General features: G+C 40.1%; 1 pseudogene; it reads right to left on the minus strand.

The window, feature by feature from the left end:
* Window positions 1-9,948: 9,948 nt before the first annotated feature.
* On the minus strand, window positions 9,949-13,226 carry LOC114207073 (U1 small nuclear ribonucleoprotein C pseudogene; annotated as a pseudogene).
* Window positions 13,227-21,166: the final 7,940 nt, after the last annotated feature.

Below are 21,166 nucleotides of genomic sequence, written 5' to 3' on the forward strand. Positions count from 1 at the left end.
AAAGAGAAAGAACACAAGCAAGGGGAGCTGCAGGCAGAGGGAGAAGTGAAGTGGACTCCCTACTGAGCAGGGAGCCCGATGTGGGATTTGATCCCATGACCCTGGGATCTTGACCTGAGCCAAAGGTGGATGCTTAACTGACTGAACCATCCAGGCACCCCTTGGGCTTCTGTTCTTAAGGCATTAACAGTTCAGTGAAGGATACTTTATATATCAAGTTCCTCTTTGCTGAGGTTTCTTCTGAAGCCCATTCGTTTTCTTATGGGTAGGTCAGTGGCCAGAACCTTGACAAAGAAATAAAACAAGAGAAGGAAGGAGAGAATGGCGGAGACTCCGATTTAACCTGGTATCTCTGTCTTCTGCTCACTCAGAATAAGGCATTGTGGAACCCTGTCCCCAGAAGAATGTTTAAAGGAGAGCAAAGAGTAAAAAGTTCTGCTCTGGGGTCTCAGGTCATGACCTGAGCTGAAGGCAGACGCTTAACTGACTGAGCCACCCAGGTACCGTCCACCGACTACCTTTTGTCTGTGTAGACCTAAGCAATACCTGCTGATCACTCCATCCTTGATTGCCTGATTGCCTTTTATCTGTCCAAACTTTTGTAATTTCCTGATCTCGTCTGCTAGACTCATCTTCCAGACCCTCCCGGTCCCCTGTCATATTGCTTTCCAAACTATTTTTTAAGTAGTGAATTTGATTTTTTATTTTTTTATTATTCTTTTTTTAAAGATTTTATTTATTTATTTTTTTGACAGAGAGAGACACAGCGAGAGAGGGAACACAAGTAGGGGGAGTGGGAGAGGGAGAAGCAGGCTTCCCTCTGAGCAGGGAGCCCGATGTGGGGCTCGATGGGATCACGACCTGAGCCAAAGGCAGATGCCCAACGACTGAGCCATCCAGGTGCCCCTAATATAGCTTTTATAATAAATCAGTAATAATGACTAAACTTTCCCTGGGCTCTGTGAGCCATTCTAACAAATTATCAAGTTTGAGGAGAGGGTAATGGGAACTTCTGATTTATAGTCAGTCAGAAGTGCATGTGACAACTTGGGACTTCTGATTGGTTTCTGAAGTGGGGACAGTCTTGTGGGACTAACTTGCAGGGTCTGCGCTAAATCTTGGGAGTTAGTTTTAGAATTGCATTAAACTGTAGGACACCTCACGAGTGTCTTCCAAGAACTGGAGAACTTCTTGGTGTGGAAAATCCCATACGTTTGGTGTCAGAAGTATTGAGTATAGAGAGGAAATGGTGCTTTTCCTTTCAGACTTATCACAAAGTGAACACCCTCATGTAACTTTAGCCCATATCAAGAAATAAAATATTGCCGGGTGCCTGGGTGGCTCAGTTAGTTAAGCGACTGCCTTCGGCTCAGGTCATGATCCTAGAGTCCCGGGATCGAGTCCCACATCAGGCTCCCTGCTCAGCAGGGAGTCAGCTTCTCCCTCTGACCCTCTTCCCTTTCCTGCTCTCTATCTCTCATTCTCTCTCTCTCAAATAAATAAGTAAAATCTTTAAAAAACAAAAAAAGAAATAAAATATTGCCAACATACCAGAATTGGCCGGGACCTCAGGGGCCCTCCCCATGATTGCTCTCCCTCTCTTCCCAAAAGGTAACTACTTATGTAGTTTTGTAATGTCGGTGAGGTTCAGTGGGCTGAGGTCCGGAGCCGACGGCCAAGAAAGAATTCTCGAGACGTCTTTGGTGCAAAATGGTGGTTTTATTAAAGGACAGGAAAGAACTGCTGCACCGGGGTTGTGGGGGGGAAGGGAAAACGGAGATTTTCAAAAGAACTTTCATATGCTAAAGAGGACCTACAGGAGACTGGAGGCCTTGCCATTGTCAAGTTAAGGTTTTCCCCTCTTGTAAGGCATTAACATTAAGATAGTTGGGAGGGGCGCCTGGGTGGCTCAGTCAGTTAAGCGTCTGCCTTGGGCTCAGGTCATGATCTTAGGGTCCTGGGGTCGAGCCCCGCATCGGGCTCCCTGCTCAGCAGGGAGGCTGCTTTTCCCTCTCTCTCTGCCTGCCACTCTGCCTACTTGTGTTCTCTCTCTCTGTCAAATAAATAAATAAAATCTTTAAAAAAAAAAACAAAAAACATTAAGATAGTTGGGAGCTTCCTGGAAGAATGTCACACATTTCCCATCCAGGAGTGGGGGGTGGGGGCGGTTTGCAGGGTGTCAGCTTATGCTTTGTCCTCAGCTGGCCTTCTGCTGCCTCATCAACTACTATTTCTCATTATATGTTAGTCTTGCCTATTTTTTTACCTTTTTGTAAATGGAATCATACAGTATGTATTTTAACAGCTTAATTGAGATATAATTTGTATATCATATAAATGACCCATTTTAAATGTGCAACTCGAGTTTTAAACATATTCACAGAGTTGTGCAAGCATCACCACAATCAATGTTGAACATTGACATCACTACAAAAAGAAACCCTGTACCCATCAGCTGTCACTCCCCATTCCCTCCTAATCCCTCCACCCCCTGCCCCGGGACTAGCAACCATTTATCTACTTTTTGTCTCTATAGATTTTCTTGTTCTGGACATTTCATATAAGTGGAATCACACAATATACAGTTTTTTGTGACTGCTTCTTTTACTTAGCATAATATTTCCAAGATTCATCCATATTATAGCACATATCTATATTTTATTCCTTTTTATTGCTCTCATTATGTGGTGCAATGGACTGAATTGTATCCTCCAAAATTCATATGTTGAGACCCAGTGTGACTATATTCGGAAATAGGGACTTTATTTATTTTTTTATTTAAAAAATTTATTTATTTATTTGAAAGAGAGAGAAAGAGCAAGAGCAAGGAGGAGAGGCAGAGAGAGAGAAAGAAGCAGACTCCCAGCTGAGCGGGGAGCCCGACATGGGGCTCGATCCCAGGACCCTGGGATCACTATCCAAGCTAAAGGCAGATGCTTAACTGACTGAGCCACTGAGGCGCCCCGGAAATAGGGACTTTAAAAAGGTAATTAAGGTTATGTAAGGTCATAAGGGTGGAGGCCTAATCCAATATGACTAACGTCCTTATTAGAAAAGGAGATACCAGGGATGTGCATGCATAAAAGAAAAGGCCAGATGAAGACACAGTGAGAAGGCAGCCATCTGCAAGCCAAGGACTGAGGTCTTGGGAGAAACCAAACGTATATACACTTTGATATTGGACTTCCTGCCTCCAGAAATATGACAAATACTATTTGTGGTTTTTAAGCCATCCAGTCTCTGGTATTCTGTTATGGCAGCCCTCGTAGGCTAATACAAGAACAAATGGAAATTCTAGCACTGAAATATATAACATCTGAAATTAAAAATGCACTGGATGAATTATGAGCTAGAGACGAGAAAGAAAATGATGAAGGATAGTTGGAAGAAAGGCAGGCAGGGACAAGGGGCCTACACCCTAAGAGGAAACCACCCTTAAAAGGATTTTACACCACCCTGGAAAGAGCCCTCTACCCTTTCCCACATGACAGGTGAATGACAAAAATCTGATTGGATGACAGGCTCATGAAAGGTTAATCAGATTGAAACAGCCCACCAACAAGCCCATAAAAACCCCTAGACTTAGAAACGATGGTGGCAACCCTCTCGGGTCCCCATCCTCCTCAGGAGCTTTGTATTATCACTCAACAAACTTTGCTTTACTATCACTCAATAAACATTGCTTTGTTGCCCACCACTTTGTCTGGTCTACATTTTCATTTTTCAAAGCATGTGACCAAGAACAGTGGGCCCTAAAGGAAAAGAAATCCTGTAACAAAAAGATCAATGAATCTGAAGACAGGTCAATAAAAACTCTTTAAACTGAAGCACAGAGAATTAAGGCTGAAGAATAATTAACAGAGCCTCAGTAAACTATGAGACAATATCAAGAATTCTTACATATGTATATATTAGAGTTCTGGAAAGAGAGGGAGGGAGGTAGAAAAAAATATTTGATGAAAGAAATGTTTCCTAATATGACATATGACACATATAATTCCTTGAAGTTAAAAGAAGCCCAGGCAGTTGTATGTATGTATGTGTATATATATATATAAAAACATACCAAAGGTGACAGTATTTGATAACACTGTGTTGCATAATTGAAATTTTTTAAGAGTAGAAATTAAATATTTTCACTGGAAAAAGATAAATATGTAAGGTAATGTATGTGATAATTAACTATATGGGTGGAATCCTTTTACAATGTGTGCATATATCAAATCATCACACTGTGCACTTTAAATATCTTATAATTTTATTTGTCAGTAAAGCTGGAAAAAAAAGAAAACCATACCAAAGCACATCAAAATCAAATGGTTGAAAGATAGCGATGAAGAGAATATCTTAAAAGCACCAAAGGAAAAAAAAGATGCATTAAATACAGAGAAATAAAAATAAACATCACGGGCGCCTGGGTGGCTCAGTTGGTTAAGCGACTGCCTTCGGCTCAGGTCATGATCCTGGAGTCCCGGGATCGAGTCCCGCATCGGGCTTCCTGCTCAGCGGGGAGTCTGCTTCTCCCTCTGACCCTCTTCCCTCTCATGCTTTCTATCTCTCATTCTCTCTCTCTCTCAAATAAATAAAATCTTTAAAAAAAAAAAATAAACATCACTGCTGATTTCTCATCAGAAACAATACAAGCAGGGGAAGTTGGATTGTCTTGGAAAACAATTAAAACAAAAACAAAGGGAAAAAAACTACCAACCTACAATTCTCTATCCAGCAAAAATATCCTTCAAAATTAAAGGTGAAATAAAAAGACGTTCATAAATAAGAAAGATAAGATTGGAGTAGGGTGGGCCCTTAATCCAATATGACTAGTATTGTCTTAGTTCTTTCAGGCTGCTATAAAAAAATATCACAGACCCAGTAGCTTATAAACACAGGAATTTATTTTTCATAGTTCAGGAGGCTGGGAAGTCCAAGATCAAGGCACCAGCATGGTTGCCTTCTGGTGAGGGCCCTCTTCCTGTTTCGTAGCTGGTACCTTCTTGTTGTATCTTCACGTGATGGAAGAGGCTAGGGATCTCTCTGGAGTCCCTTTTGTAAGGCACTAATCCCATTCACAAGGCCTCCCCCCACATGACCTCAGCACATTACAAAGACCCCACCTCTTGATACCTTTGGGGTTAGATATCAACATATAAATTTTAGAGGGATAGGTTCAGACCATAAGTGTCTTTATAAGAAGAGAAGAGACCCAGAGAGACACACATAAGGGCAGACTGTCATGTGATGACAAAGGTAGATTGTACTCCTAGAGGCTGTAAACCATGGAATGCCAAGGGTTGTTAAACTAGGAAGATGTAAGGAAGGATTCTCTCCTACAGGCTTCAGACCCTGATGACAATTTGTTTGCAGACTTCTAGTCTCCAGAAAATTCTTAAGACATATTCTTTTATGTCTTAAGCCACCCAGTTTATGGTACTTTGGTATGGTAGTCCTAAGAAACTAATATGCATGTGTCCCTAGAGAAATGAAATGTATATCCACAATATATTTATATTATGAACATTTATAGCAGCTGTATTTATAATAGCTTGAACTAGAAACAAGCCAAGTTTCCATCAATAGGTGGATCAATTGACAAAATGTGGTATATTCATACAATAGAATATTACTCAGCATTAAAATTTAATTTACCATGGATAAATACAACAAAATATACAAATTTCCAAAACATTATGCTTAGGACAAGAAAAGGCGCTATGCTGTATGATTCTATTTTCTTGAAGTTTGAAAATAGGCAAGACTTATCTATCATGAGAGATAGTGGTTCTGATAGTTATGCTGACAAATGGTTATAAACATTTGTTAAAACTCAACTATATACTTAAATTTTTAATTATGTAAATTATACCCAACATTGTTGATCAAAAATACATACTGTAAAAACTTGTAATGAATGTTCATAGCAGCATTATTCGTTATAACCAAAAAGTGGAAACAACCCAAATGTTGTGCATCAATTGATGAGTAGGTAAATAAATTGTGGTTTAGCTATATGTGTTAAGTCTTTTGTGGCTATCGATGTGATTTTTGGAGTAGTGTGGGGGTCTGGAGCCAACAGCCAAGAAAGAATTCTAGAGACATCTTTGGTCCAAAAGGTGGTTTTATTAAATCATGGGGCAGGACCATGGGCAGAAAGAGCTGCTGCTGACTCGGGATTGTGAGGAGTTATTGATTATATACCTTGGGGTTGGGGAAAAGTAAAGATAAGGGAAGTTCCAAAAGGACTTTCATATGCTCAAGAAGACTCACAGGTTCCTGGAGACCTTGGTATTGTCAAACTTATGTTGTTTTTCCCTCCAGCAAAGCATTAACATTAAAACAGTTGGGAGTTTCCCGGAAGAATGTTAAACTCTGCCTATCTCAAGTATTTGTCAATGGGGTGCAGGTTATAAGGACATTTAATTTTATCTACAGTTCCTTCTGCCTGTTTTCCACATCAGCTACCATGATAGAATCATATGGGCTGGATGGCATTTCATTTTCTCATAGTTTTGGTGGCTGGAAGTCCAAGATCAAGGTGTCAAGGTGTCAAGTTCAAGATCAAGGTTTTATTTCTCCTGAAATTTCTCTCCATGGCTTGCAGATTCTATCTGCCTTCTCACTGTGTCCTCATATAGTCTTTTCTCTTGTACATGTACCTCCCTGGTGTCTCTTCTTTTTGGAAGAACAGTAGTCATAATGGACTAGGGCCCCACCCTTATGAATTCATTTAACCTTTGTTACCTCTTTAGAGTCCCTATTTCCATATATAGTCATATTGGGAGTTAAGGCTTCACCATATGAATTTGTGAATGTTAGGGGAACAATTTAGTCCATAACGGTTTTTTTATAGTTTTCATTTCTGTCCTTATTTATGTTTTCCTTAAATCCTGACAACATTTATAATACCTCTTTTAAAAACAGACTTTAAATGTCATTTACTAGCTGTGGCTAGCAGACTGGCGCAGCGGAAGCGTGTTGGGCCCATAAATGTCATTTACTTCTATCATGTATGTCATATAAAGTTCTGTTTCTCCTGACTAATTTTTCTCCTGTGTATAGGTCACATTTTCTTGATTTTTCAACATCTATGGGATTTTTTTTTTTAAAGTTCACCCATGTGAAGTGACAATTCACTGGATTTTAGTATATTCACAAAGTTTGTACAACCATCACCAAATCTAATTTTAGAACATTTTCATTCACCTAAAAGGAAATCCCATACCATTAGCAGTCACTTTCCATTCCTTTCATGCCCCCAGCCCTAGGCAGCCACTAATCTACTTACTAGCTCTAGTAAGAGAATGAATTTGCCTATTCTCACCATTGTCTAGTAATTTTGTTTGGATGCTTGTCATTATGCCTGTTACATTGCTGATTTTATGGATTTTGGTGTGTTCCTTTAAAAATGTTGAGTTTTGGGCAGTAGTGTGGCCGAGTAGTCTAAGGCACTGGATTGTGGAGAAAAGAATTTGAGTTTTATTCTGGTAGGCTGTTTAGTATGAATTAGAATGGTCCTTTCAAGGCTTGTCATTAAGCTTTGTGATGATGGCTCTAGAGTAGCCTTTTCTGTAGGTCTCACTTAGTCCTACTGAATGCATCAGGTCAATAAAGTCTCTCAACATCAGTCTCCCAACAAGATCTCCTAACACCAAGGTCTCTCTGATGGTTGTTTAGCTTACAGTTCTCCAGTAGGTTTTCTTTGCTTAGCCTCAAGGGGTCTCATCCTACCTTTGCACAGCATTGTATTTGGCCAAAGACATAAGGAAACTCCTAAGCAGATTTCTGGATCTCATTCTCTGCATAGTTCCCATCTCTCTGATATTCTGCTCTATAACTTTTAGCTGCCTCAGTTTCTACAGGCTTTGACTTTTTTCTTCTCAGCTCATCAACTCTTCCATGCCTTACTTGGGATCCTCCTTTTTTTTTTTTTAAGATTTTATTTATTTGAGGGGTGCCTGGGTGGCTCAGTCAGTTAAGCATCTGCCTTCGATTCAGGTCATGATCCCAGAGTCCTGGGATCAAGTCCCACATCAGGCTCTCTGCTCAGTGGGGAACCTGCTTGTCTCTATCCCTCTGCCTGCCACTCCTTCTGTTTGTGCAAATTAAATAAATAAATAAATAAATAAATAAAATCTTTTAAAAAAAGATTTAAAAAAGATTTAAAAAAAGATATAAAAAAAAAAGAGAGAGAGAGAACATGAGCAGAAGGAGAGGGAGAAGCAGACTCCCTGCTGAGTAGGGAGCCCAACATGGGGCTTGATCCCAGGACCCTGAGATCATGACCTGAGCTGAAGGCAGATGCTTAACGGACTGAGCCCCCAGGCACCGCTCCTTTTTTTAAAGATTTATCTATTTATTTGAGAGAGAGGGAGAGTGCATGCAAGCAGGGGAGGGGAGAGACAGAGGGAAAAGGAGAGAATCTTGAGCAGACTCCATGCAGAGCATGGAGCCTGATGTGGGGCTCGATCCCATGACCCTGAGATCATGAACTGAGTGGAAACCAAGAGTCCAATGCTTAACCAACTGAGCCACCCAGGCACCCTGGAATCCTCCTCCCTATGCTGATATTTGGTAAATGCTACCAGGAAGAAAGCTAGGGAAATTGTAGGGCTCACTTCATTTGTTCCCCCTTCTCTCAATAATCACTGTCCTGTGCTGCCTGTGGTACAATGACAAAAATAACTATTTCACATTGTTGTAGTTATCTAGTTGTGTATGACAGGAGGTTTAGTCTGATACCAGTTACTCTGTCATGGCTATATGTGTGTATTATTTTTTGACTGGTTCCTTTTTGCCCAATTTTATATTTGTAAGATTCATGCTTGTTTTTTGTTTTTTAAGATTTAAAAAAATATTTTATTTATTTATTTATTTTTAAGTATTCTCTACCTACAACGTGGGGCTCGAACTCACAACCCCGAGACCAAGAGTCACATGTTCTACTGACTAAGTTAGACAGGTACCCCTCATGCATGTTGAGTGAAATATTTAGCTCACTTTTTATTTCTGTATGTTAATCCATAACTGAATATACCACAATTTACTTGTACATTCTATTGTTGGACACTAGAGTAGTTTTCATTTTGGAGCTTTTTTTTTTTTAAAAGATTTTAGTCATTTATTTGACAGAGAGAGACACAGCAAGAGAGGGGGAGTGGGAGAGGGAGAAGCAGTCTTCCTGCAGAGCAGGGAGCTGGATGCAGGGCTTGATCCCAGGATTCTGGGATCATGACCTGAGCCGAAGGCAGACACTTAACCACTGAGCCACCCAGGTGCCCCCATTTTGGAGCTATTTTAAATAATACTGCTATAAACATTCTTGTATCTGCCTTTTGGTATATGAATTCCTTTGGGTATGTATCTAGAAATGGAATTGCTGGATAGGCTATGCATAATAGTCAGTTTTACACATACTGCCAATTAGTTTTATGAAATAGTTGTACATATTTTCATGCTCATGTGCAGTTGTATGTGAGTTCCAGTGACTCCATGTTTCAACACTTGATACTGTCAACTTTTTTTAAATGTTAACTGTTCTGGTGGGTGTGTTTTAGCTTGTACTTTCTGGTTTCCAATGTAGTTGATCACCTTTTCATATGTTTATTGCCCTTTTGTATGTCTATTGGCCTATTGATATCTTCTGCCCATTTTTCTATTGGGTTGTCCAACTTTTTTCTTTTATTAATTAATCAGTTAATCAATTATTTTTTCATTCTAGATTTCAGTCCTTTGTCAGTTATATGTTTCCCACATATCTTATTCCACTCTGTGGCTTGCCTTTTTATCTTCTTAATAGTGTGTTTTGATGAACAGAAGTTCTTAATTTTAATGTAGTCCAATTTATCAATGTTTTCATTTTGATGTCTTCTATTTGAAATCTTTCCTACTTCAAGGTCATGAAAATATTCTTTTTCTTTTAATTTAGAAGGTTTATTACTTTACCTATCACATTCAGATCTGAAGCACACCTAGAAATAATTTTTGGATTAGTGTAAAGAATCAATATTCATTTCTTCTCCATATGGACATACAATTGACCAAATCCCATTTATTGCAAAGACTGTCCTTTTCTCACTGCTCTGCAGTGCATGTTTGTCATTAATCAAGTTTGCATGTTCATAAATATCCATTTCTGTTCTCTATTCTCCCCAATTGGTCTATTTATCTATTCTTGTGCCCATACCACACTCTCAGTTATTGTAGCTTTATAATAAGCATGTCATATAATGTGAGTCCTCCACCTCCATTCTTCAAGTTTAACTGGGCTATTCTAGACCATTTGCATTTTTTTAAAGATTTATTTATAAATAAATAGAGAGAGAGAGGGAGAGAGAATCCTCAAGCAGGCTCTGCACTCAGTGGGGAGCCTTACAGGGGGCTCAATACCAGGACCCTGACATCATGACTGGCCGCTTGACCAACTGAGCCATCAAGGCGTCCCTAGACCATTTGCATTTTCATATAATATTTACAAAATTCTTCCTAATTTTTATAACAGTACTAGCTGGGATTGATTAGAATTACACTGACATCTTTATAATATTTGATCTTCTAATTCATGAATATGATAAAACCCTCTTTTAGATTTTCTTTAATTTTTCTCAATCATGTTTTACAGTTTTTATCTGTAGGGTTTTCATATGTTTTTCATTATATTTATTAGTAAGTATTTGATGTTTCTTGATGTTATCATAAATGGTATTTTTAATTTTTCCTTTATTGTTGCTGTCATATAAGAACACTATCATTTTTTTTGTATATTTATCTTTTTTTTAAGATTTTATTTATTCATGAGAGACAGAGAGAGAGAGAGAGAGAGAGGCAGAGGGAGAAGCAGGCTCCCAAGGAGCAGGGAGCCCAATGCTGGACTTGACCCCAGGACTCTGGGATCATGACCTAAGCCAAAGGCAGACGCTCAACCATCTGAGCCACCCAGGCACCCTATATTTATCTTTTTATTCTGCAAACTTACTAAACCCATTTTTAATTTTAGCAATTTGTCTCTAGATTCCTTTGATTTTCTGAATACACAATCATGTCTGTAAATAACTGTTTTACTTCTTTTTAATTCTTATGGCTTTTATTTTTTTCTTGCCATATTGTACTACCTAGGACCTCCAGTAGAATCTCAATACAAATAATGGTGGAGATACCTTTCTCATCTCTTGTTTCCAATACTAGAGGGAAATGTGTCAATATTTGCCCTGTTCCTAAATAATTCATGTATCAAAGAATAAATCACAATGAAAATTTAAATTTTATATCAAAAAAATAAAATGTTATATCAGAACACTAATGAAAGTGTGGCACATAAAACTAGCAGGATGTAGCTAAAGCCATACTTAGAAGAAATTGTATAGCCTTAAATGCATATATGCCAAAGGTTGGGGAGGGTGCTAAAAAAATCAATGAGCTAAGTGTCCATCTCAAAGTGTTAGGAAAAGAGCAAATTAAACCTGAAGATAGCAGAATGAAGGAAATAATAATAATTGGAGCAGGAATTAAACAGAAAACAAATAATAGTATTATCCAAGGCAAATATTTGTTCTTTGAAAAGGCTATTAATATTAATAAAAACTCCTGACAAGGGGCACCTGGGTGTCTCAGTTGGTTGAACATCTGACTCTTGATCTCGCTCAGGTCTTGATCTCAGGGTCATGAGTTCAAGCCCTGTAGGTTCCATGCTGGGCATGGAGCCTACTTAAAAAAAACAAAAAAGCAAAAAAAAAAAAAAAAAAACCCTCATGACAAGACTAATAAAAGAGGATATTACAAATTCATGACACTAATTTGAAAATACATGAAATCCAGTTTGCTGTATGTATCAATAGTTCCTTTTTATTCTGAGTAGTATTCCACAGTATGCATATATCAGATTGTTTAACCATTTACCTCTTTAAGGAATCTGGGCTAATTCCAGTACGGGGCTATCCATGAATAAAGCTGCTATTAACATTAATGTACAGGTTTTTATGTGAACATATTTTTTTAAAGATTATTTATTTGACAGAGAGAGAGAGAGAGAGCGAGAGAGGGGACACAAGCAGGGGGAGGGGGAGTGCGAGAGGGAGAAGCAGGCTTCCTGCGGCACAGGGAGCCCCATGCAAGGTTCGATCCCAGGACCCCGGGATCATGACCTGAGCTGAAGGCAGACGCTTAACAACTGAGCCACCCAGGTGCCCCTGAACATACGTTTAAATGCCCAGGAGAGCAATTGCTGGGTCATACGGTTTTGGCATATTTTTTGGTAGGAAAATGCCCAACTGTTTTCCAGAGTGGCTGTACCATTTTACATTCCCACCAGCGACAATTGAGAGATCTAATTTCTCCCACTTTCTTTTTTTTTTAACTGAAATAGTTGACAATTTTATTTTCACATTTCACCATACAAATGAAAATTGCCTTTTTTTTTTTTTTGTCCCACTACTCCCCAGCAAAAACCATTCTCTCTTTGATAGGAAGGGGGAGCAAGTCTTGTCCTGCTGTGAGAAAACACCCAGAGTCACAGCACCATGATCTCCTGGTGAAGTAGAACAAGTAATATAAAATGAATATAAAGAGGTTCCTGTCTCTCCTAATCTGTCTGGTCGAGTCATTCCTGGCAAAGTGGGCACCATCGTGGGGCGGGCAGGAGGTCTCATCATTGGGGGCCCAGGCATCATTGGCATGTGGCCTCCCATAGGTGGCCTCATTCCAGGAGCAGGTCCCACTGGCATCATCCCGGGAGGAGGAGGGCCCATCATTGGCATCATGGGAGGGCCCCCCACATGGGGCGCTGGCATCATACCAGGGTGAAGAGTAGCCGGGAGACTGGGGGGAGGTGGGGTCATTGCCCCTGCAGGAGGAGGAGCAGAGAATGGAGTAGGAGGGATCTTTCCTTGTTGAAATGCAGCGGTTGTTTTGTCGATTAGGCCTGAGCCGGCTCTTCCATCCATTTCTTTTCTTTTTTTTTTTTTAAAGGTTTTATTTATTTATTTCAGAGAGAGAGATAGAGAGCACGAGAGGGAAGAGGGTCAGAGGGAGAAGCAGACTCCCCGCTGAGCAGGGAGCCCGATGTGGGACTCGATCCCGGGACAGTAGTCTTTCACATTCTCTGTGTTTCCTACCACTGCAGTGTGTCTTTCTCACAAAAGGAGAGTCATGGGTGAGGTACATGTCGCAGTAGTCACAATAAAACTTAGGCATGTTGCTCTGCAGGCCGTTAGCCACTCCGTCCAGTGCCGCCCGGAAATGACGCTTCTCCCACTTTCTTACCAGCATTTGGTGTTGTCACTATTTTTTATTTTAGCCATTCTGACAGGTATACAAATCAATTTAAAAATATTTCAGATTATTTAGTATTTTTTAATGATTTTACTTTTATTTTTTATTTATTTATTTTTAAAGATTTTATTTATTTGAGAGAAAGAATGAGAGAGAGAGAGAGCGAGCGCACATGAGAGGGGGGAGGGTTAGAGGGAGAAGCAGACTCCCTGCTGAGCAAACCGATGCGGGACTCGATCCCGGCACTCCAAGATCACGGCCTGAGCCAAAGGCAGTTGCTTAACCAACTGAGCCACCCAGGCGCCCTAATGACTTTACTTTTAATTAATCTCTACACCCAGTGTGGGGCTTGAATTCACAATCCTGAGATCAAGAGCTCCACCCACTGAGCCAGCCAGGCACCCCCCACATTATTCAGTATTTTTTTTTTTTAAGATTTTATTTATTTATTTGAGAGAGAGATAGAGAGCACGAGAGGGAAGAGGGTCAGAGGGAGAAGCGGGCTCCCTGATGCGGGACTCGATCCCGGGACTCCAGGATCATGACCTGAGCCGAAGGCAGTCGCTTAACCAACTGAGCCCCCCAGGCGCCCCTTATTCAGTATTTTTGAAGGGTGAGTTAATCTGCAACATAATGAATCTCTGATGGTACTGAATTGGGTTTTTGAGGGATAGGACTTGGGCACCTAGATATTTTTTAAATCTTTATTGGTGAATCTGATTTGCAGCTAAGATTATGAAGACATCTTGGTCTCAGAGGACAAGAGCTTTGAAGGAAAAGTCACCCTTTGGAGAAACATCCATATCCATTGATGGGAATGTCATAGACAATGAAAATATGTGGTAGGATAGTAGAGCTGAATGACATTTCAGAAATACAAACAAGGATTCTATAACCCTGGAAAATAATATTTTTGGAAAATAGTTTTTTAAATTTTGGAAAATTCAAAAAATTAATTTTATTTAATTTTTTTCCTCTCCCCATCTCCAAAATGGAGGTCTACTTATTTTTAAATTTTGTTATCTAAATAATAAATGGTTACTTAGAGCCATGAAGAATTCCTTATTAACAAGAAAGAAAAAAGGAAGTAAGTTAGTTGATAAAAAGATGTATAACTGTCCAACTCACTTAGAAAAGAAAAAAATAGAAAAAAGTTCAGGTAGGGACTAATCCAGTTATTTGACTAATTTGAGGCTATCAAAATCTGTGAACACCAGGAAAGTTATGAATTATGTCTCTAGGGGGCGCTGAATCTCTACAGAGCAATGCAGGAAAGGAAAATATTGAAAATTCTAAGAACCAAAAAAGGTAATGCTTCATGAACAGCATCGATTAGAAAATTAGAGCGTATTATTAAGAAAGAAGCAATTTAAGGGAAACAAAGAGAAAGAGAAATGTCTGCCTAGTCCCCACTCTGGCTTAAGGAGTCCACTAATACTCCAAATCACCCCTACCTCTCCAGTGCAGCCAGACTCCTAATAACAGCTCTGTGCCATTTTGGAGAGCTGATGGTAATGACACCAGAATGGCAAGGACCAGTCTGGGCAGATAAGGTAGGTCTAAGTAGTCAAAACTGCCCAACTTCTTGTGCTCCCTACCTGGATTTATAACCCTCGGATCCACCCAGTCTCTGAAACCAAAAACTTGGGCTTCATTCTTGACTAATACCTCCTACTGATTATGTGACTAGTTTTCCTATCTGGTCATTTTAGAATTTATTTTGACCAATCCATGTTTCTCCAAAATATCCTCTAACACAGCAAACTACTGGTTCCATCCTTGCTATTTCCCCACATTCTCCGGCAACATCACTTAGTGCTAGTCTCACATGGAGATGCTAAAGGCCACTCAAGAAGATTTTCAGGACTCTATCTACATGTCCATGCGTTCAAGCTTGGGTACTGTATGTTTTTTTTTAATTTAATTTTTTTAATTTATTTGACAGAGAGAGACACAGAGAGAGAGATAGCAAGAGAGAGAGAGAGAGCACAAGCAGGGGGAGCAGCAGGCAGAGAGAAACGGAGAAGGAGAGGGAGAAGCAGCAGGCTCCCCCGCTGAGTGCCCACTGGGCTCGATCCCAGGACCTGGGGTCATGACCTGAGCTGAAGGCAGACACTTAACAACTGAGCCACCCAGGCATCCCAAGTACTGTATGTTTTTAGAAGAAAAAAAATATTAGGCTTCTAGGATTAGTAATTACTTATATTGAAATTACTTTTAGTGTAATGTTGCTTAAATATGTCCAAATGCAACATTAGGTATCAACTTCTTTTAACTCTTATGTGACTATAAAATGCAAAGAAACATACATATTAAATACCAACCAAATTACAACTAATAAAATTGTCAACATTTATTGTGATAGCTGATGCTGTTTTGCTGAAACTAAATTACCTCTCACATGAATTTGGCACTAACTGCTTTAGAGGAGGTTCTTTTGCATTTGGCAAGTTGATACTACCTTGGGCAGAATAATGGCTCTGTTACAAGACATTTCTCTAACTGAATTACGTGCATCACTTGGTTCATGCATTCTCACTTTATAAATTTTAGATTTACAGAATTTTGTAAAAAAAAACTATACCTGGTTTATTTTAAAGCATTATTTTTTTATTTCATTCCTTCCTTCTTTTCTCTCTTCCTTTTTCTTTTTCTTTTCTTTTCTTTCTCTCTCTTTCTTTTGTAATCTCTACATCCCACATGGGGCTCGAACTCACAGCCCCAAGAACAGTCAGTCGCATGCTCTTCCAACTGAGCCAGCCAGGCACCGCTAAAACATTTTTAGATTTTATTAGTTTTTTTCAGCCAAAGATACTCTATGACATGATAAATTCTTCCTGTTAACTTCTGCTACTGCTGTTACTGGAGAACTGATAATGGAACATTGGAGAGGGGGTTTACTGACGCTTGTATTTAGTGACTCTATTGGCTCTGGGGGACTGGTGTCTGCTGAATAACCAAAGTGTTTCTGTTGAACACAGGCCCAGTTTAAACTCTTGTATTAATATTTCTAACATCATAACTTTCAAATTAGAAAAAGGATGGAAAAAACATTAACTTGGGGCGCCTGGGTGGCTCAGTCGTTAAGCGTCTGCCTGCAGCTCAGGTCATGATCCCAGGGTCCTGGGATCGAGCCCCGCATCGGGCTCCCTGCTCAGTGGGGAGTCTGCTTCTCCCTCTCCCACTCTGCCTGCTTGTGTTCCCTCTCTCGCTGTCTCTCTCTGTCAAGTAAATGGATACAATCTTTAAAAAAAAAAAAAAAAGGATCCTGGGATCGAGTCCCGCATCGGGCTCCCTGTTCTGCAGGAAGCCGGCTTCTCCCTCTCCCACTCCCCCTGCTTGTGTTCCCTTCTCACTGTGTCTCTGTCAAATAAATAAATAAAATCTTAACAACAACAACAACAAAAAGAAAAAACATTAACTTAAATTGTGAAACCTAAGGGAAAAAATTCTAATTTTAAGTGAAAAATTAGTAGTGATACAGTAAGACACACATTAATGGTGTGAGAGCTCTAAACTTTCTATTTACAAGGGCTTTGGTGGTTACAGGTTTGGAAAGAGCCCTGACACTTGTCTTGAAAATGCACTTTTTGGGGCACCTGGGTAGCTCAGTCAGTTGAACGTTTGCCTTTGGCTCGGGTTACAATCCCAGGGTCCTGGGATCGAGCCCCGTGTCAGGCTCCCTGCTCAGCGGGGAGTCTGCTTTTCTCTCTCCCTCTGCCTGCCGCTCCCCCTGCTTGTGTGCTCTCAAATAAATGAATAAAATCTTAAAAAAAAAAAAAAAAGAGGGCGCTTGGGTGGCTCAGATGGTTAAGCGTCTGCCTTCGGCTCAGGTCACGATCCCAGGGTCCTGGGATCGAGTCCCACATCGGGCTCCCTGCTCCTTGGGAGCCTGCTTCTCCCTCTGCCTCTCTCTCTCTCTCTCTGTCTCTCATGAATAAATAAATAAAAAATAAAAATAAAAAAAAGAAAATGCACTTTTATAGCATGCAGTCTTTTAAAAAATACATTTTGAATATAATTTGCATACAATAAAATTCAATAATTATAAAAGTATGATTTTTTGAGCTTTGACAAATATTTAGTCATGTGACCACCACCACAATCATGATAAAGATCACAGAACATCACTCCTATCACTCTCAAAAGTTCTCTTGCACTTTTTTGCAATCAATCCTATACCCTACCTCTGACCTCTGATAACCTTTGTCTACTTTCTTTGCCTTTTCTAAAACGTCTTATAAATAGAGGTGCCTGGGTGGCTCAGTTGGTTAGGCAACTGCCTTTGGCTCAGGTCATGATCCCGGAGTTCTGGGATCGAGCCCTGTGTCGGGCTCCCCGCTCGGTGGAGATTCTGCTTCTCCCTCTGACCCTGCCCCCTCTCATGTGTTCTCTCTCAAAAAAATAAACTCTTAAAAAAAAGTCTTATAAATAGAATTATACAGTATTTTGTATCCAGCTTCCATCATGTATCACCCTCCCCCCTCTCATGTGTTGTCCCTCAAATAAACTCGTCTTATAAATAGAATCATACAGTATTTTGTATCCAGCTTCCATCGTGTATCTTTTTTTTTTTTAAGATTTTATTTATTTAAGGGACGCCTGGGTGGCTCAGTCGTTAAGCGTATGCTTAACGTAAGCGTACGACCTGCCTTCGGCTCAGGTCATGATCCCGGGGTCCTGGGATCGAGCCCCGCATCAGGCTCCCTGCTCAGCGGGAAGCCTGCTTCTCCCTCTCCCACTCCCCCTGCTTGTGTTCCCTCTCTCGCTGTGTCTCTGTCAAATAAAATCTTTTAAAAAAATTGATTTATTTAAGAGAGAGAGAGCACATGTGGGGTGAGGGTCAGAGGGAGAAGCAGACTCCCCACTGAGCAGGGAGCCTGACATGGGGCTCATGACCTGAGCCAAAGGCAGACACTTAACCAACTGAGCCACCAGGTGGCCCCGCCATCATAATTATTATTTTAGGTCTTCTGGAACTTGCATGGTCCAATACAGTAGCCACTAGCAACAGGTAGCTATTGAGTAGTTGAAATGTGACTAGTCCAAATCTATGTAGTGTAAGTACAAAATACACAAAAGGTATTTGTGTATTTTGGGTATTTTCTTACTTGAAGACCAAGTAAGCAAAATAATGTAAAACCTTTAGATGTTTATATTTTATATGCTCTTCTGTAAACATTACCCCCCTCTTTTCCCATTAGGTTCTTCACAATTAGCCCTCATGCTCTCCTCATCTACACTCATTATTTGTCCCCCAAAATTCATATGCCGAAGCCCTAATCCCCGATGTGACAATAAAATTCAATAATTATAAAAGTGTGATTTTTTGAGCTTTGACAAATATTTACAGTCCATAGCTTGCCTTTTCTTTTTTTTTTTCAAGATTTTATTTGAGAGAGAGAGCACAGAGTAAGAGAGAGAGTATGAGCAGGGGTGAGGGGCAGAGGGAGAGGGACAAGCAGACTCCCTGCTGGGCAGGAACCTGATGCAGGGCTTGATCCCAGGACCCTGAGATCATGACCTGAGCTGAAGGCAGATGCTTGACTGGCTGAGTGAGCCACCCAGGTGCCCCAGCTGCTTTGACTGTTTATGGCTTCCCTCATTAAAGACTCAAGTGAAGCCAAGCTACATTTCTGCTCTAGTAAACTAGAGAATTCTGCTCCCCATGCCCTGATAGTAAACTTCCCTTTTGCCTCAGCAGTCTGAGTGGGTATGTTATCAGCAAGCAAAAGTTTAGGGCTGATGTTCAACTCTGGTTTAAGTACTTCTTACCTTATTCCCATAAATCTTACCATATTCCCATAAATTCAGACTCAATAGCTAAAACGATGCTGTACTTGGGTAATTTTTTCAAAAGATCCCTCTAAAACCTCCAGAGATTAGCCATGAGCATTAGTCCTTTCTGATATTTTAATATTAGAATCATTGGATAAGCATAATATTATGATGATGGTATTTTCATTTCATTTAAGTGGCATGAAAGGTACCTTAGAGGATTTCTAATTCGAGCCCTTCACTTTCAAGGAAACTAAAGCCCAAATTGGAAAGAGCCTTGCCCAGTGCTCAAATTAGAACCTTGTCTCTGTCATTACTCAGGCCAAGGTCCTTTGCCAATAATTTTTTTAAAGTAATCTGTGTGCCCAACATGTGGATCAAACTCATAACCCCCAGATCAAGAGTTGCATGCTCCACCAACTAAGCCAGCTAGGTACCCCTACCAATGAAATTTTTAGGGCCAAGATGGTATTGTCCTTTCCTTAAATTCCAAGTGAGATCACTCAACAACATTTATTGATGGCCCACTTAATTGGTCAGGACTCTTAGTTGCAAGTTAAAAAAAAAAAGGCTCTAGGAATACATTTGTTTCAGGTAAGGTTGTTTCAAGGCTCAAAATCACTGAGTATTCTCTCTCTCCACCTGTAGGAAAGACTTTCCACAGGTGGGGAACCTGTAGACTCACATCTTATCAGCTTATCTATCCAGCCGTACATGCTGGATTATCCTTGGACTTCTCAGTTATGTGAGCAAAAAAACTCCTTTTTACTCCCTTAAGCCAATTTGAATTTGGTTTCTGTCACTGAACAAGTGTTCGGACTAAAATCACACTTATTAAAGAATTCTCCACAAACAAGGATAATGATAACCAGATTCTCTTCAAAACTTGGAATGAAGAGTAGTTAGTATAGGGGCACCTGGGTGGCTCAGTTGGTTAAGTGCCTGACTGTTGATTTCAGCTCAGGTCATGATCTTAGGGCTGTGAGATCCAGCCTCCACTGGGCTCAACACTGGGTATGGAGTCTGCCTAAGACTCTCCCTCTCCCTCTCCCCCACACCCCCTGCTTGCCCTCAAGCTCTCTCTCTAAAAAAAAAAACAAACCATAAACAATAGTAGGCAGTATAAGTAGAAGCAAAAAGAACATGTAGAGAAGAGAGCCATCCAGGCCATGATGAAAAGGAAACTACTCTTGACATACTATCTTGGTTTCTATTCTCTACTTTTTTTTTTAAAAGATTTTATTTATTTACTTGAGAGAGAGGAAGAAAGAGAGAGAGAGCGAGCACAAGTACACATGAAGGGGGAGGGACAGAGGGAGAGGGAGAATCCCAAGCCGACTCTGCGCTAAGCCAAGTCCAACGCTGGGCTAGATTCCATGACCGAGATCATGACCCGAGCTGAAACCAAGAGTCGGATGCTCAACTAACTGAGCCACCCAGGTGCCCATATTCTTTACCTCTTCTATCTCTTCTCTACCTTTTATCTTCTTAGTCAGAACTTCTTATTCATAACTTCAGCCTATTCTTGGTTCTATCAGCACCATAGCTTGGATTACTGCATAATATCCTAAAGCTGATTTGACCTTGAAGCCCTTTTTTTAGAAACAACAAAAAGTAATTGTCAGCAAAGCCTTCTGGGCTTAACACAGAACAAGCAAGAAAAGGTTTCCTCTTCCAACTTGGTAAGGCTCCTCATGACATCCTATGATCTGAAATAATCAGTTATAACTAATGTGGAGACTACATGTGGAATAGATCACATGTGGGCTTCCCTGAAGGAGGCTTGACAAGACAACTATGATCCTTTCCAGTAAGTAATCATGCCTGCAATTTTCCTTGTTCTTTGTTACTTAATATCTTTGAGTCTCAATTACTGTGGCAATAAAATAAGGGAAATCACCCACATCATGGATTTGGAAGAAGAAATGAAACATGTAAAATGGCTAGTATATGGCCATCACTCAGTGAATATTAGTTCTATTCCCTCAAATTTTAATACATCATTTACTATATAAAGTATTACCCAAATGCCTTATAATTTATACAATGGAACAGTACTATTCCACATATGACAAACATTAAGAATGACAAGAATCAGGATTTTTTTTAACCTATAAAAAGTTGCTGC

Source organism: Eumetopias jubatus, unplaced genomic scaffold, assembly GCF_037043125.1.
Source record: "Eumetopias jubatus isolate StellerSeaLion01/CBP00866 unplaced genomic scaffold, mEumJub1_p1.0 scaffold_1, whole genome shotgun sequence".
NCBI lineage: Eukaryota > Metazoa > Chordata > Mammalia > Carnivora > Otariidae > Eumetopias > Eumetopias jubatus.